General features: G+C 40.0%; 1 protein-coding gene across 4 annotated transcripts in view; it reads left to right on the forward strand.

The window, feature by feature from the left end:
• NCOA7 (nuclear receptor coactivator 7) overlaps window positions 1–16,105 on the forward strand; it is a 143,831-nt gene that overhangs the window by 26,218 nt on the left and 101,508 nt on the right. For 3 of the 4 annotated variants that reach the window (XM_033867683.2, XM_073789564.1, XM_073789563.1), the window contains exon 2: window positions 15,264–15,283. The exons of the other annotated variant lie outside the window; for it this stretch is intronic. The gene's annotated coding sequence lies outside the window, so the exon portion shown is untranslated. The remainder of the gene's footprint in view (window positions 1–15,263; window positions 15,284–16,105) is intronic. 4 annotated transcript variants of the gene reach the window in all.

The following is a 16,105-nucleotide window of genomic DNA, read 5'->3' on the forward strand; positions in this document are numbered from 1 at the left end:
CTTATTCAGATTTCACCAGGGTTTACAAGCACTGAAGCACTCATTTGTGTATGGGGGTGTGTGTGTGTGTGTGTGTGTGTGTGTGTGTATTTAGTTCTGTTCAGTTTTATTACGTGTAGATTTGTGTGGCCACCATCACAATCAAGATACAGAACAATGCCATCAAAAATATCCCATGTGCTACCCTTTTGTAGCCATATTCACCTTCTTCCTTCTGCCCATCACTCCTGACAACCACTAATCTGTTTTCCATCTCTATAATTTGTCATTTCAAAAATATTACATGAATGGAATCATACAGTATCTAATGTTTTGAGATTTTTTTTCACTTCGTTCAGTTCCCTTGGTATCTTAGTCTATTCGGACTGCTGTAACAAAATACCACAGACTGAGTGGCTTACAAACAACAGAAATTATTTCTCGCAGTTCTAGGGGCTGGAAGTCCAAGGCCAGGGAGCCATCATGGTCAGGCTTTATGTCTGGTGAGAGCCCCCTTCCTGGTTCATCAAAGGCCACCTTCTCACTGTAACTTCACGTGGTGAAAGCGGCAAGGAGCTTTCTCAGGCCTCTTCTATAAGTGCACTAATTCCATTCATGAGAGTTCTGCCCCTCATAACCTAATCACCTCCCAAAGACATCCATCTCCTAATACCGTCACATTGGGCATTAGGTTTCAGCATATGAATTTTGGGGGTACACAAACATTCAGATCATAGCACTTGAGATCTGCCCAAGATGTTGTATGTATCAACAGTTTGTTCCTTTTTATTGCTGAGTAGTATTCCATGTTATGGATGTATCACAATTTTTTAACCCTTCACCCATTGAAGGACATTTGGGTTGTTTCTAGTTTGGGACTGTTACAAATAAAGCTAGGATCATTTGTGTAAAAATTTTTTTGTGAGTGTCAGTTTTAATTTATCTGGGATAAAGGCTCAATGGAATGGCTGAGTCGAATGATAAGTACGTGTTTAATTTTATAAGAAACTGCTGGACTCTTTTCCAGAGTGGCTGTACCATTTTCTACTCCTTCCCATCTGCAATGTATAAATGATCCAGTTTCTTGTCATCCTCATCAGCATTTGGTATTGTCACTCTTTTTTATTTTAACCATACTGAGAGGTGTATGGTGATATCTCATTGTAGTTTTAATTTGCATTGCTTTAATGACTAATGAGGTTCAACATCTTTTCATGTGCTTATTAGCCATCTGTCCATCTTCTTCAGCACAATGTCTTTCCATGTGTTTTGTTTGTGTTCTAACTGGATTGTTTTCTTACTGTTCAGTGTTGCGAGTTCTTTATACATTCTAGATACTAGTCCTTTGATATGTGGTTTGCCAGTATTTTCTTTCAGTGTGTAGCTTTTCTTTTCAACTTGCTAAAACAGTCTTTTGCAAAGCAAAAGTTTTACATTTTAATTTTAATGATTCAATTTATTAGTTTTTCATTTTATGCATTGTGCTTTTGGCATCAAGTCTAACGACTCTTTGCCTAGCCCTAGGTCCTGAAGATTTTCTTTCATTTTTTTCTAAATATTTTATAGTATTATGTTTCATACTTAAGTTGGTGATCCATCTTGAGTTAATTTTTATATAAGATGTGAATTTAGGTCAAGATTCTCTCTCTTTTTTTTTTGCCTAGGGATGCCTCTATATAGTGATTTCAAAGGCTGTAGTGCCTTCTCAGTTTGCTTCCAAACTGATTCTAACAGTAAAGGTGACTGTGGTTCATGAACAACCTGCTCATGGCTAACCATGTCTTGCTCCTAAGATGTAGAGTGAGGGGAGCCCCTTAAACGGAGAATGCAAGATGAAACTTCTGGAAGAACAGCATACTTTTTTCAACTCAGAAATACAAAATTTAATTGTCATGCTTGCCTTGACCTCTTGTGAAAAGTATTCTAGCAGTGAAAAAGCAAAACATATCCAAAAATGGAGAGTGATCCTAGGAGCATAGGGATAGCAGGACAAGGCCAATAGTCAGTGGTACCATTAAAATAGTAGATCACCGTGACTAGTTACTAGGAAATGAGAGAGAGAGGAAAAAGATAAACGTGCAGTTTAGCTACTGTAATGCAGTTGCAGCCCCAAATGGTCAAGCTATTAAAAGCAAAAAGCAAACAAACAAACACACACTCCAAAAACGTTATTATTAGAAAAGAGGCAGCCAAAGTTATAAATCTTTTCAACTACCTCTGACTAAACTGTGGAATTCCATAAAGTGGAATCACCAACTGGACCTGCCTGAAAGCTGGTTTCTGACAACCTAGGGCAGTTTGCTCTGGAGTGTGTGTATATGGGCCCTCCAAGCAAGATCTCTAGGGAGGAATATAAAGAGTCAGGCCAAGGGTGCAGCCATACCACCTTATGCAAATCTCTGCTAGTGTGCAGAGGAGAGCAAAAGGAAGATTTGCCCTGATTTCTGCCTGCTACCACAATATGTATCAGAAATCCTAAAAATTGCTTTTAACCCCCCCATCCCTTTACCCTTCTGAGTATTTAAATAGTCTCTGTTTTCTTGGTGCACTATTTCACCCTGTGGTTTCATAAACATTGTATGATTGTATGTAGTAAATAATTCTTTACCTACCCCCTTTGTTGATGGTTCTCTCTCTCTCTCTCTCTCTCTCTGAAGTTGACATCAAAGCAAAGTTAAGTTTAAAAGGCCCCATTTTATTTTATTTTATTTATTTTTTTAATAAATTTATTTATTTATTTATTTTTGGCTGTGTTGGGTCTTTGTTGCTGCATGCGGGCTTTCTTTAGTTGCGGTGAGCGTGGGCTCCCCTTCATTGCGGTGCGTGGGCTTTTCATTGTGGTGGCTTCTCTTGTTGCCAAGCACGGGCTCTAGGCACGCAGGCTTCAGTAGTTGTGGCACACGGGCTCAGTAATTGTGGCTTGCCGGCTCCAGAGCGCAGGCTCAGTAGTTGCCGCGCACGGGTTTAGCTGCTCCACGGCATGTGGGATCTTCCCGGACCAGGGATTGAACCCATGTCCCTCGCATTGGCAGGCGGATTCTTAACCACTGCGCCACCCAGGGAAGTCCCTAAAAGGCCCCATTTTAATAATTTTGGATTGAAATTAGTGATTCGAGGATCACCCAATACTTTCTTTCTTATAATTTATCTTGAAATATGCCTGTGTAGATCTACATGGACATGTGAGTCAGCATCACTACTAGATAAATCTATTCTGGAGTTTTCAGGATCTCCTGACTCTGCCCCACCTGGTTTTCACCATCTTCAGTGTTTTGTACCAGTTGTTTATTACAGATCAAATGATTCATGAGACACTTTTCCATGCTTTTGCAAAAAATTTGTATATACAAAATTAGTATATGATATATGTGTGTATTAATTCCTTGATACTTGACAAGTCTTGAAACCAAATGAAAGACTGAATTATTAAAGCAAATTGTACTTTCTGTACTATCCTCTGGAGTGATGGTTATTCATTATGGCCCCTGCTCCGTCTTTCTTCCCTTGTAGTTAGAATGCAGGTATTTTTTTTTTTAAAGGGCTCCCTTCTTCCACACTCATTTTGACATTATTTGGCTTTTGCAGAATTTAGTACCCTTGTAGTGATTTTTGTGTAGGTTCCTTTCTGCTCTTTATATATATGTTTCATCCCCAAATATGATTTGACTGCTGTGGAAGTTTAGACTCAAGGGGTTTGAATAACTTCACTGAGATTACACAGCAGGTGGGTGAGGCAGCATTTGTGCCCAACTCTGTCCTTCTCCATCCAGAGCTTATGCTCTGGATGCTGCCCAGGGCCATGTGGCAGCTCAGTGGCAGAATGGCGCCCATAGAACACAGGTTACCAGACCTCGTGCTGCTCACATTGTGGGTTGAGTAGATTTCTGTGGGCAGTCCTGGCAGCTTAACATTGATTTATACCACTGTAAATTAATGTGCAGAAATGCATCCTGGATTCCAAAGATCTAAGTTATAAGTGACCTTTTCTAAAAACAACTTGTTTATAACTTGAAGACATCCCATAATCCATGTCTTATGTACTTTACCCATCCGTAACATGGTTAATGTCAGACTGTTAACCAACCAAGGCAATAGGAAACATGCAGTCTGTATACCCCACCTGTGTAAGTCAGTGGTTTGCATTACAGTGATCCACTTTACACCCTAGGATTGCATCTTGTCTAAAAAGAGTAGTTGCCCATAATAGAAATGAATGCAGAGATAACATTTGGACAGAAAATCTCAGCTTGCCCTCTTGGTCAAGTCCAGAGTCTAAGATCCAGCAGAAGGCGTCACCTGGATGTGCCTGGCCAGTTGATCTGCAGCACTGCTGAGGACAACAGGGAGTGCTCCCAGCTCCAGCCCCACGGAGGCAGTCTTTGAACCTTAGGGGAAGAGCCGTCTCTTTGTGGTACAGCTGGGCTAAGAATGCATATACCATGTGGGTGGAGTGGTGTGGTGTGAACTCTTGCCCTTCCTTTAATAAACAGTCTCTAATTGTTTTTTCCTGCTAGCCAAGGACCATTAGAGAAGAAACTTAGTATGTCCCAGATTTGAGGAAAAACCCTATTATTACCAGTTGTTGGATTCAGACATTGTCATATTGCAGAGTTTAATTGAGTTGGTATATGAAAAGCAAATAGACCCGTTTTAAGTGCTTGGTACATGTAAACTCTATACCTTCTTAATATTTGGTTAATATCTTCTCAGTTTTACTATGCCTACTGATTCTAAAGTTAATAATAATAACACTTGTGGTGCTTTATAAAGTGCTTTCATGTGCATTCCCTCACTTCAACCTCACCATGATCCTATGAGTAGATAGAATTGCAGATGATGAATCTGTAGTTTGGAAGGTTAAATAACTTGCCTCCAGTCACTTACCCTTTAAATGGAGGGTCTGGCCCCTGAACCCCAGTCTGCTTTGTCTGTATCTCTGATTATTTTTCTTCATTCCATGTTGTATCAGTTTAAACAGCATTAAACATTAATTTTTACTTTGAGAGGGGGATTAGAACATATTCATAGCATCATAAGTAGGGGAAGTTGTATATGGATTTGGAAGTAAATGTTCTAGTTAACTTTATTGGAAACCATATCTGATTTCAGCTTCTAAGAACCATCCTAGAGGGCTGTTGGCGCTGTTAGGGACACATGCCTGTAGTGGTCCGTAGCCCTATCCAAGGACAGTCTCGTGTGTGACCTTCTGAGCTCCTATTTGCTGTTTATGTGTTTACAGTCATTCTCCCCCCAGATGGGCCATCTGGAGGGAAGGGACTCAGCAATAGTTCAGTGCTCTTTCCTTGTGCCTTGTTAAGTACCGGTTGACATATAACAAGTGTTAAGTTTTTTTGTTTTTTATTGTTTTTTTGTGGTACGCGGGCCTTTCACTGCTGTGGCCTCTCCCGCTGCGGAGCACAGGCTCCAGACGCGCAGGTTCAGCGGCCATGGCTCACGGGCCCAGCCGCTCCGCGGCATGTGGGATCCTCCTGGACCGGGGCACGAACCCGTGTCCCCTGCATCGGCAGGCGGACTCTCAACCATTGTGCCACCAGGGAAGCCCGTTAAGTATTTTTTGACCAACTGACAGAGTGAGAATATTTAAAACAGCTTCTTTAATGTAGGATATAAATGGTTTGTGAGTCTTAATTTTTGTCACTGTAAATTTTTCAGTATTCAGGAATTTTATTAATCTTAAAAAATTGAGAATATTTTAAAACCATTTCCTGTGAAAAAGCTGTGTGTGCCTTACTTGAAAATATTACTGATTACCAAGTAAACACTTGCCTGAGCTGTAATGTCTTTTAAGGCTTATGTTTCCTATTTTCTTGATTTGAATTCAGATCAAGTGGCTCTTAAGGGAATATTTACATATTGCTTGTCATTCATTACTGGGAAAAACAGCCATGGCCAAGTTTGACCTGCTAATGCTTTCAGGAAATCATTAACTTTTTTTTTTACAGATTAAAAAAAAAATGCATATAAACATTTAGCCATTAACAGTTAGACTCATGCTTTTGGCTTCATTTTTAAAGAACAGGCAGAGTTACTTGATTTAATTCCATGGAGAATACTGCTTTTCAAGCTGTAGGTTACCAACCCATTGGGGCGTCATGAAATCAATTTAGTGGATAGGAAACAGCATTGTTTTAATGGAATGGAATAGAATAGATCAATCTGGACTGAGCTAGACTGAATAGAAAATATCAGCATCTGTTGTATGTAGTCAGAATAAATAATATTTCATGAAAATTTTCTTTTAAATATTTATAAGGATGTTTATATTGAATCACAATTAAAAATTTATTTTTATTTTGGGCCATATTGAACAATGATTCATTGATTTAGAGGATTCTTTGGTGCTTAGTATACTGGCAGTGAGGTTATTTTTCCTCACTGAAGAACAAATTTCCTTGATCTAACACACATCAACCAATTGCTCAAAGAAAGCTGTACATAAGATACTTGTTATATAAATATACTTTCCCACTGTGCAGTGTAATGGGTCTAACTAATTTTAAGGATAAATGACAAGCATGTCTCTGTTTAACCTGAAATTCCCTTGCTGATCTGGACTGTCCCAGATCCTAGAGCGAGACCCAAGGAAACTAATTCAACAAAACCACCAGATGGAACTAAGCTCAGGCAACTTCTGCTTTGGGGCCTCCTGGAGGTTTCTTCTCTGTAGGACTACTTACTGTCTGTGGAGCTGTATAGTTTTCTTTTCTCTTAAATGAGAATAATAATAGTACCTACCTTTTAAGATTGTTGACAGGATTGACTGAATTAAAATGTATAAAGTTTTTGTAATAAGCACTATTGAAAAATAAGCACTAATGAATTTTAATATAAAAGCATGCTGCCTAAGTAAAGAATATAGGAATAAATGAGAAATTGAGAAAAAGCAAGAATAAATATATAGGCATAAATTTGGTGTACATTTCAGGGAGTTTATCCCTTGAAACTTGTCCATGCTCTAGTCATGGCCTTCAGTGAAAGGCCGAAGACATGACTCCAAGACACAGAAAGACCAAAGCATGTGAAAAGTACATGGTTTAAGCCACCTCCCTCCTTTTTTTTTTTTTTTTCCTCTTTCTTAAATGTTGTTGCTGACAGTCAAGAAAGACTTCAGCTGAACTCACTCCTGAGTTTGGATTTAAATTTGACACGACTGGCTCAAGATACTCTTGTCACATGCATTTGAAACCGTTCATTGTTGCTGGTACAACAACTTTTCAGCAAGAGAAAATTGAGTTCTGAACCAGAAAGTGCTTTGTGCTCACAGCTCTGAAAGTTCATCGCTCATGCTTGTAGTCCAGCATGTTGGTGATTTTAGTAGAAATTTTCCTGTCTTCCCCCCGCGCACACACACAAATTCATATCTGAAAATTCCTACAGTCTTCACCCCCTCTAACTCATAAGTCAAATGCTGATTGCATTTCCTCCTTCACATCCTCCCACATTAGTCTTCCTGAGGTGCACTTCAGATATGTCACTTCTGCATTCCCAGTTCTTCCCTTGAATTTGAGGTTCTGCTCAATACGGCTCATTCCTACCTTTCTGTCTTTATCTCCTACTTCGATTTTCTATACATGTCTTACTCTTTGCCCCCCTCAGAACTTTGCTTTCATCATACAAAGAGCTGCCCTTCTCGATCCTCTTTTTATTTACAGTGATGTCAAACCCATCACTCTGGCACACCCATCTTTAATTATGACATTGTCTCCTTGAGGCCTTTCCTGTTTCATTTAATCCTTCACCACCACCCACACACATAACTAGATGTACCCTCCCTTGCCACTTGAGCCAAGGCATTACTAGGCTTCCTTATCCCTTTTCTTGAGGCCCTTAGCATAGTCTATCTTTGGATACACCCAGTAGCACTCTCATCTTCTCTGCCTTATTTGCTTGTGTTATTTATTGTCAGTTCTTTTTCGTTTTTATATTCCTCATAGGGTCTAGCTTCATGCCCTGTGCCTAACAGTCATTCACTCTGAATGATAACCAACATGTACTATGTAACAGAGATTGATTTGTGTACTTGTCTATTCTCATAATTACCCTGTTATCATCCTAATTACAGACAAAGATGCTAAGCTGTATCATAGATGTAATTTGCCCAAGGTCACATAATTATGAAGTAGCAGATCTAGGACTCAACCCTGGTATGCCTGACCTCACAGACCACAATCTTAATTATTATGTCATATTTTTCAATAAACTATGTTGAATTGAATTTCATAGAACCTTATCAGTTACCCATAAATAGGACTCACTGATCTAAATGATACAATAATTAAATGTGTTTAAGTACTAAACTGATATTTTCTGATTTTCCGTGTAGAGGAATTATTAGGAACTTTGGAACAAGTTAAGGAATCTCTGCTCTTTCAAGGAAACTTTGTAAGTCCCTACATACCAGTGAAAAAGTCAGCAATCTCCTGACCTTCCTCTGTAGTTTGGAGGTATATCAAGGATTCCCCTATTATTTCTTCTCTAAGTCAGAGTTGGAGGCCCTAACAGGTGAAAATCTTCCAGCTTGGTCACTTCTGTTGTAAAGACGATTACCTGGTGCTTGTGTCACAGGGCATGTGTTCATGCATTTTTACTTCCCTCTTCCTTCATTTACTATTTTAAATAAAGTTTGCATAACCAAAATGGTTAATGTCCCATTTTTTTTTCTGTACTCATTTTGTGGTATATTATGCCAGTGAACATGCCGCAGGCTTGCCTACTTGTTTTAGCTTTTTGCTTCTCACACGTAAATGAAAACAGTATTGAAAAGGATAGTGGGCCAGGTTTAAAGAGACTGGGCAAGATGTAGGGTGGCCTATGGTTTGCAAATGTGATTCGGCACCAAATAAAACAGACAGATGAGTCAGCACCACAGAGCATGAATCTGAGTGTCCTATGGATGAGAAGGGAAAATGTTAGTTGGATTGGGGGGCCTGGATCTCTTCCCAAAGCAAGACGTGATCTAGCATCTGCTGAGGCAGAAGGTGCTGGAGAGCAAGGAGGGCTTTTTTTTTTTTTTAAAGAAGATGTTGGGGGTAGGAGTTTTTATTAATTAATTTATTTATTTTGGCTGTGTTGGGTCTTCGTTTCTGTGCGAGGGCTTTCTCTAGTTGTGGCAAGTGGGGGCCACTCTTCATCGCGGTACACGGGCCCCTCACTATCTCGGCCTCTCTTGTTGTGTAGCACAGGCTCCAGACGCGCAGGCTCAGCAGTTGTGGCTCACGGGCCCAGCCGCTCCGCGGCATGTGGGATCCTCCCAGACCAGGGCTCGAACCCGTGTCCCCCGCATTAGCAGGCAGATTCTCAACCACTGCGCCACCAGGGAAGCCCGAGGGCTTTTCTTAATGGTTCCATTACTAGAACCGTGCAACTGATTTCACTTGGAGAAGAATCAAAGGTGACTTTGAGGTGGATATATCATGTACTGAAATGAGAAATGTAGCTTGGTGGTTTTGAGACAAGATTTCTTTAGGTGTGAACAGAGGGTGTGATGTACATATAGAAGAACCAGAAAACAAGGCTATGGAGTACATCACAATTTTAAAATGGTATTTATTAATGTACTTATGGAATACTTGACAAACTAGATGGCCAAAATATGATCCTGTGAACTTAGGAAATGGTTAGAGGCCAGTTATCCGTGCTTAAGATATTCTTTCTATACTTAGAAAAAAAGCAGCCATGAAACCTAATTATATTTCTAAATCACTCTGTGGCATTTAAAATACAGTTTGCACATACATGTTCAAGAACACATCTGTTGTACGAAGCAGAATAGATTCCAAATGGACTGATCCTGCTTTTTAGGTGGCATGATTTGAATCACATTACTGTCATGGATGATTTGAGCTAGGTCATCAATCTTTCCATTAACTTTTCCTGTGTATGTGAAAATGTTCCTGTTGATTATGACAGCCTTGGTGCTTGTTCTTCACAGTTTAGAGCTTGAAGAGATTTGGGTTTAGAAGTTGTGTAATACATAATTTAAAGCAGATGAATTTCGATATTTCAGATTAATTTTGTTAGCACAGCAGAAAGCTGAATGGTAATTTGGTTATTTCATTTTCAGAAGGTAATTGAAGCAGATGCTGGTGAGGTCATTGGGGACTGAGCCATCTCCATTTCAATGGCTCCATCATTTTTTTTAAGTGGGGGATAATTCCTTTTACTTTGCTAAATCAACTGCTTTCACTAGATACTGAGAGAAATTTGATTTTTTTTTAACTGCAACTCTGAGCTTATGTAATCAGGATTTCAGGATATTTTTTCTTTTATAAGAGTAGATGTATTTTAAATGTAAAAATGAGTAATATGTCCACATTATATATATGAAAACATAATTTTTCTTTTATAAGAGTATATGGATTTTTTAAATAAAAGAAATGTTATAAACACATGTATTTATCTTTAAGTGAAATTTGCACTGTCTTAACAGGTCATTGAAAACTTAAAATTATAAAATTGATTGAGTTATAAACCTAATCTATATAATCTTTACCTTCCTGTTTATTTTATTTTATTTTTTTTTTTTTTCGGTACGCGGGCTTCTCACTGCTGTGGCCTTTCCTGGTGCGGAGCACGGGCTCCGGACGCGCAGGTCCAGCAGCCATGGCTCACAGGCCCAGCCACTCCGCGGCATGTGGGATCCTCCCGGACCAGGGCATGAACCCGCATCCCCCGCATCGGCAGGCGGACTCTCAACCACTGCGCCACCAGCGAAGCCCTTTCCTGTTTATTTATTTATTTATTTATTTATTTTTGCGGTACGCGGGCCTCTCACTGTTGTGGCCTCTCCCGTTGCGGAGTACAGGCTCCGGACGCGCAGGCTCAGCGGCCATGGCTCACGGGCCCAGCCGCGTGGAGAGTAATCTGGGGCAGGTCGTTCAGGGCCTTGTTGGTGATGTTTGGGAATAAGGATTAAGCATGGATGGAGATGCCATGACATGAAATGGGAAAACTAGAAAAGTAACAATTTTGAGAGGGAATCTCAAGACTTTAAGTTTGGATGTGTTAAGTTTGAGATGTCTATGAGACCATAGAACCATTGTATGTACAATTAATTGGGTATGTGAATCTGGAGTGAAAACAGAATGGTCTGGGCTGAGATAGAAATTGAAGAGTTGTTGGCCCCAGCCATAGGAATGGATGAGATCATGTAGGGAGAGTGTAAAGTGAAAAGAGAACAGAAGGAATGGGGAACAGAATTGGGTAAACCCAACATATAGTGATCTAGTAGGATGAAATAAAGCAGAAGTGGAATCACGGTAGTCAGGAGAACAGAGCAAGCATTTGAAGAAGGAGAGAATGATCAGAAGTTTTGAAAGCAGAGAGTGGTAAATTGAGATGTGGACTGAAAAGTATCCATTAAGTTTGGCCACTTGGAAGTCATTGATGATTTGAATAAAAGCAGTTTCAGTACCATGATGGGAGAAGCCAGTTTAATGTAAATGGGGAATAAGGGAGTGGAAGCAGAGCTTCTGGGCAGTTCTTCTCGGAACTTGTCTGGGAAGCGAAGCCAAAAATTAGGGCCATGGCAGGAGGGAGATGTGGAGGTCAAGGAAGAGTACGTTTTTGAAGATGGAGGAGGAAGAGAAGCTATTTGAGCATGTCTGTCAGGTAATGGATATGATCATTCAGACAGGGCGGTCCCTCACAGAGGCTAACTTAATGACTGACTCTTGTGTAACGTCATGAGAATATTAGCAAAGCAATAAAGCAGGAGATAAGCCACACCAGGTCGCCTGTACTCTGTCCATCCAGGGTCTATAAGGACTTTATTGCCTATATTGATGATACCACCCTCTCCTTTGCTGATCGCTCACTGTGTGCCAGGAGCTTTGCAGATTTGACCTCGTTTAAATCTCAGGACAACCCCTGGGCTAGATGATGGTATTTTCCTCATTTTGACGGATGAGGAAACAGGCTCAGAGTGGTTTAGTGACTTCCCAAGTTATACAGCTAACAAGTAATGGAGCCGGGAATTCTTCCTTCTTGTGTCCTACTCCAAAGCCTTCATGAACCACTACCCCCATAGCACCCTCCAAGTATAATATAAAAATAGAATAAATCTGTTCCATAATAGAAATGTTCAGTTTTAATATCTCCATTGAAAACTTTATAGAAATTTTTCCATAAAAGGTTTTTTAACAGTTACTTAAATAATTTATTAGAATGTGCCCTCTTTGGGGTATATATCCAAAGGTAGTTGGAGAATTCCAAAGTGTTTAAGTTTATAGAACCTTTGGGTATTAATTTAAGAAACAGATGTACCAGCTTGGAATTAGAGTACCTTGGTGGTATTAACTTTTTTTTTTTTTTTACCAATATGAATTTAAAAATAAACTAAAAGTGACTGAATTTTAAAATATTAATGTTTTAATACAATTATTCTGTTGTAGGTGAGCATCAATTGTTCATGTCTGTTTTAAATGAAAAATGCTAATCTTTATGCTGTGGGCAGTAACATCTGTATAGGAACTTGATGGACAGTAAGTTTGATGAGAAGGGCTGGTTGGGCCTGTTGAAGTATCCTCTTCTGTGTACAGAAAGCGAGGCACTAGCAAATCTTCCTGCTAGTAAGTAATAATGTGCAGTGGAGAGTCTGTATGACTTGGATAACAGCTGGGAAATTTCTTTTCCTGCATTCAGAAATCTAATGTGTCTCCATGACTTTCTTTTAGTACACAGTTTCTTTTATAGGCGCATCGTATGAGAAACTTCAGCCCCTCTCTTGAGAGTAGGTCTGGCATGTAGAAGCACCAGGTAATATAGTAACTAGGTAATGTCCTGGAGGCTTGAAAGAAGTGCTTGAGAGATCAGAAAAAGACAGCATTTCCTTAAATAAGTGTCAAGTTTATATAAACGTGATATCTCCTTTTCTTCCACTCCTCATCTTACTACAGGCACCACGTCTAAGTTCAGAAACATAAAATCTTTTAGTTGAAAGACAAAGGTCATCTGGGCTACCAAGCCATGGCCGGAAACTCCGCTGCATCTGACAAATAGGCCTTTTCCAGCCTGGATTTGAGTTTTTCCAGCCAGAGGAATGTCCCAGGGACTCCCAAGGCTACTTGTTTCTTGCTTGAAAAGCTCTTGTTAGTAGACAGTTGTTTTTTAATTTTTAGTTAAAATTTATTTCCTTTCAACTTATTCCTCTCATTCCCAGTTACTTAGGATCCACACAAAATAAATAAAATCCTTCTTTCGTATATTCTCATCGCATGTATTTGAAGATAACATCATATTCTCTCTCAACCTTTTCTTTTCCAGGCTGACTATCCTAAGTTTCTAAATCTCTTCACATAAAATAGTTTTCAGATTCTTCACCATCTTGGTATGGTCTTGAATAATGTATTTGTAGGAATATTACTTGTTATCCTTACTTTTGTTAATACAGCATCATATTTCCTTAGTTTGTTGACAATCATACTCACACTGAGGGAAAAGAGTGTTTTTCCTTGTGAATTGTAATTTTAATTTTATCTTGTTTTCCATTCATTATTCAGTTACCAGGAAGTTTGAAGCCTGATTTTCAACATCAAACCTATTTGCTGTCCTTTTCCAGCTTGGGCCAAATTACACAGCCTGAACAGCATGCCTTCTACGTCCTTATCCAAGTAGTTGATAAAAATGCTGGATTGGAGAGCTTTATGCAGTCTGGCGTATTCATTATTTAACTACTACCATTAGTAGTTAAATAATTATCTTTAAGTCTTTCTACTTGCTGTAAATCAATTTTCTCTAAGTTTGCTTAACCAAATTCTCTAGCTCGGCTATTTCCATCTTACTTTTAAGAAGGTAGCAACAGACATTTTCAAGAGCCTTAGTGAAATCTTCATATACCGCCTCCTGTGACTTGCCCATCAATATGCCAAATCTAGCAGCCCTATTAAAAAGATAATTATTTTAGTTTGTATTCACTCATTTTAGCATACCAGTGGTGGCTCCAGGCAGCCAATAATTCATCTTTAAGCAATCACAAATGATTTGTCTGATATCTGTCAGTTTGTTTTTTGGGAGTTGGTATCAAGCTGCTTTTAGTGTGTCATTTCCAGAATCTGTGTTGTTTTTCTTTTTAACCAGGATTTTTTTTTTCTTTTAATCTTTTTCCGTGATTCTTACTGGTAATGGTTCTACCACTCAAGGAGTTGCTTCTTATAGGGCTAGAGACTTCATCCTGGATTTCATTTTCTTCTTAGCCATGGATGCTCTGTGCTTTTTAGTTTTTTACCGAGTCTGTTTTTTTTTTTTTGTTTGTTTGTTTTGTGGTACGCGGGCCTCTCACTGCTGTGGCCTCTCCCATTGCGGAGCACAGGCTCCGGACGCGCAGGCTCAGCAGCCATGGCTCACGGGCCCAGCTGCTCCGCGGCATGTGGGATCTTCCCGGACCGGGGCACGAACCCGCGTCCCCTGCATCGGCAGGTGGACTCTCAACCACTGCGCCACCAGGGAAGCCCACCTAGTCTGTTTGATAGAGCTGCAAAATAGGATTGGACTAGATCCACTTTATCTCTCTTGTAAGTTAACTTCATCCTGGGTGCCATAGGCAGTGGGCCTATTGCTTCTCATCATCTCAACATCCATAGAATTTCCTTGTTACTTTTTCCGTTGCATTGTTTACAAACTTCTATTCATGCAGATCTTCAGCTGTCCATTGTTGTTCTTAGAGGTTTGTGTCATTTGTGTTTTGCTTTTGTTTGAGTTTCATTACGTGCCTTTCTGCCATCCCATATTCATGCCCGTTGGAAACATGGGCTCATCAGGAAACATTTGTTTCTGGAGGTGCTTTCTGCTTTGCCTCTCCAACAGGCTCATCTGTGATGGAGTTGGCAGAATTGTTTTGAAAGAACGTATGCCTCTTGAGCCATTTCCCTTTTAGACTGTGGCCTTGAAGTCGTACCCATCTGTCCTTTCCCTCAGGAAACATTTGTAAGAATGCACGGTCTGGTGTAATAACAGGATGCTTATAAGGTAGTAACAATGGGATAAATACTGGAACTGGTGTGACTGCCAAGTGCTATGAGTGTGGGGCAAAAGAAGTGACTGTCCAAAGGAGCTTGGGCATCATCGTCAAAGAGGTGACATTGGGCTGTCTTCAGATACCATAAAGAGAGAATGAAGGAGGGAAGACTGGGTAGATGCATGGTCACATGAAAGTGCATATGAGATTGCGTGTGACTGGGACACTGAGAGAGATTTCCTTAGATCATTTGGGTGAGTTGTCTTGCACTACCTACTGTATACTTAGATATCTTCCTTTTGATTTACAGTCACAATCTTCAGCTGAAAGGTAAGAGGAAAACATCGTTGAAGACCCAAATCCACAAGATTCCTACCCAGAACTTCCAAGTCACTAGAGAATCATTTCAGTTTTTTTCCATTGTGGATCAATCCCTTGACCATGTGTCTGGACAAGTTCCTCTTGACTGATGGTTTTGATAATTGTTAGGAGGTTCTCTGCCACTTTGTCCTAACTAACACAACCTGGTCAAATTTTGGTTGCTTTCAAACCCCCCTCCCTTACAGGGAGCCTCCAGTACTTTACTCTTTCTCTTTTAACTATTATAGCAATCAATAAAACAAGCACTGAATTACTTTATTACTTGCTAGGTAAGAAATCACACACGAATTCATTGTTAATGCTAATGAAGGATTGAAGTTTGAATTCTGGAGAGGAAGAATGAGTCCATAAGCCCACAACCAATTAGTTTTAACAAGTCCCATTTGTCATTGGTCAGTAAAGAGGCTTCATTTATGGCCCATGAAGGTCTAGGGTACCAAAGATGCTCAGAAGTTGAGTTTCTAATTTTTTTTTTTTTTGCGGTACGCGGGCCTCTCACTGCCGTGGCCTCACCCCCTGCAGAGCACAGGCTCCGGACGCTCAGGCCCAGCGGCCATGGCTCATGGGCCCAGCCGCTCCGCGGCATGTGGGATCCTCCTGGGCCGGGGCACAAACCCACGTCCCCCACACTGGCAGGTGGACCCTCAACCACTGCGCCACCAGGGAAGCCCCTCTAATTTTTTTAATATTAATTTTTAAAATTTTATTGAAGCATAGTTCATTTACAATGTAATGTTAGTTTCTGCTGTACAGCAAAGTGACTCAGTTATA

This window comes from Tursiops truncatus, chromosome 12, assembly GCF_011762595.2.
Source record: "Tursiops truncatus isolate mTurTru1 chromosome 12, mTurTru1.mat.Y, whole genome shotgun sequence".
In the NCBI taxonomy this organism is placed as follows: Eukaryota; Metazoa; Chordata; class Mammalia; order Artiodactyla; family Delphinidae; genus Tursiops; species Tursiops truncatus.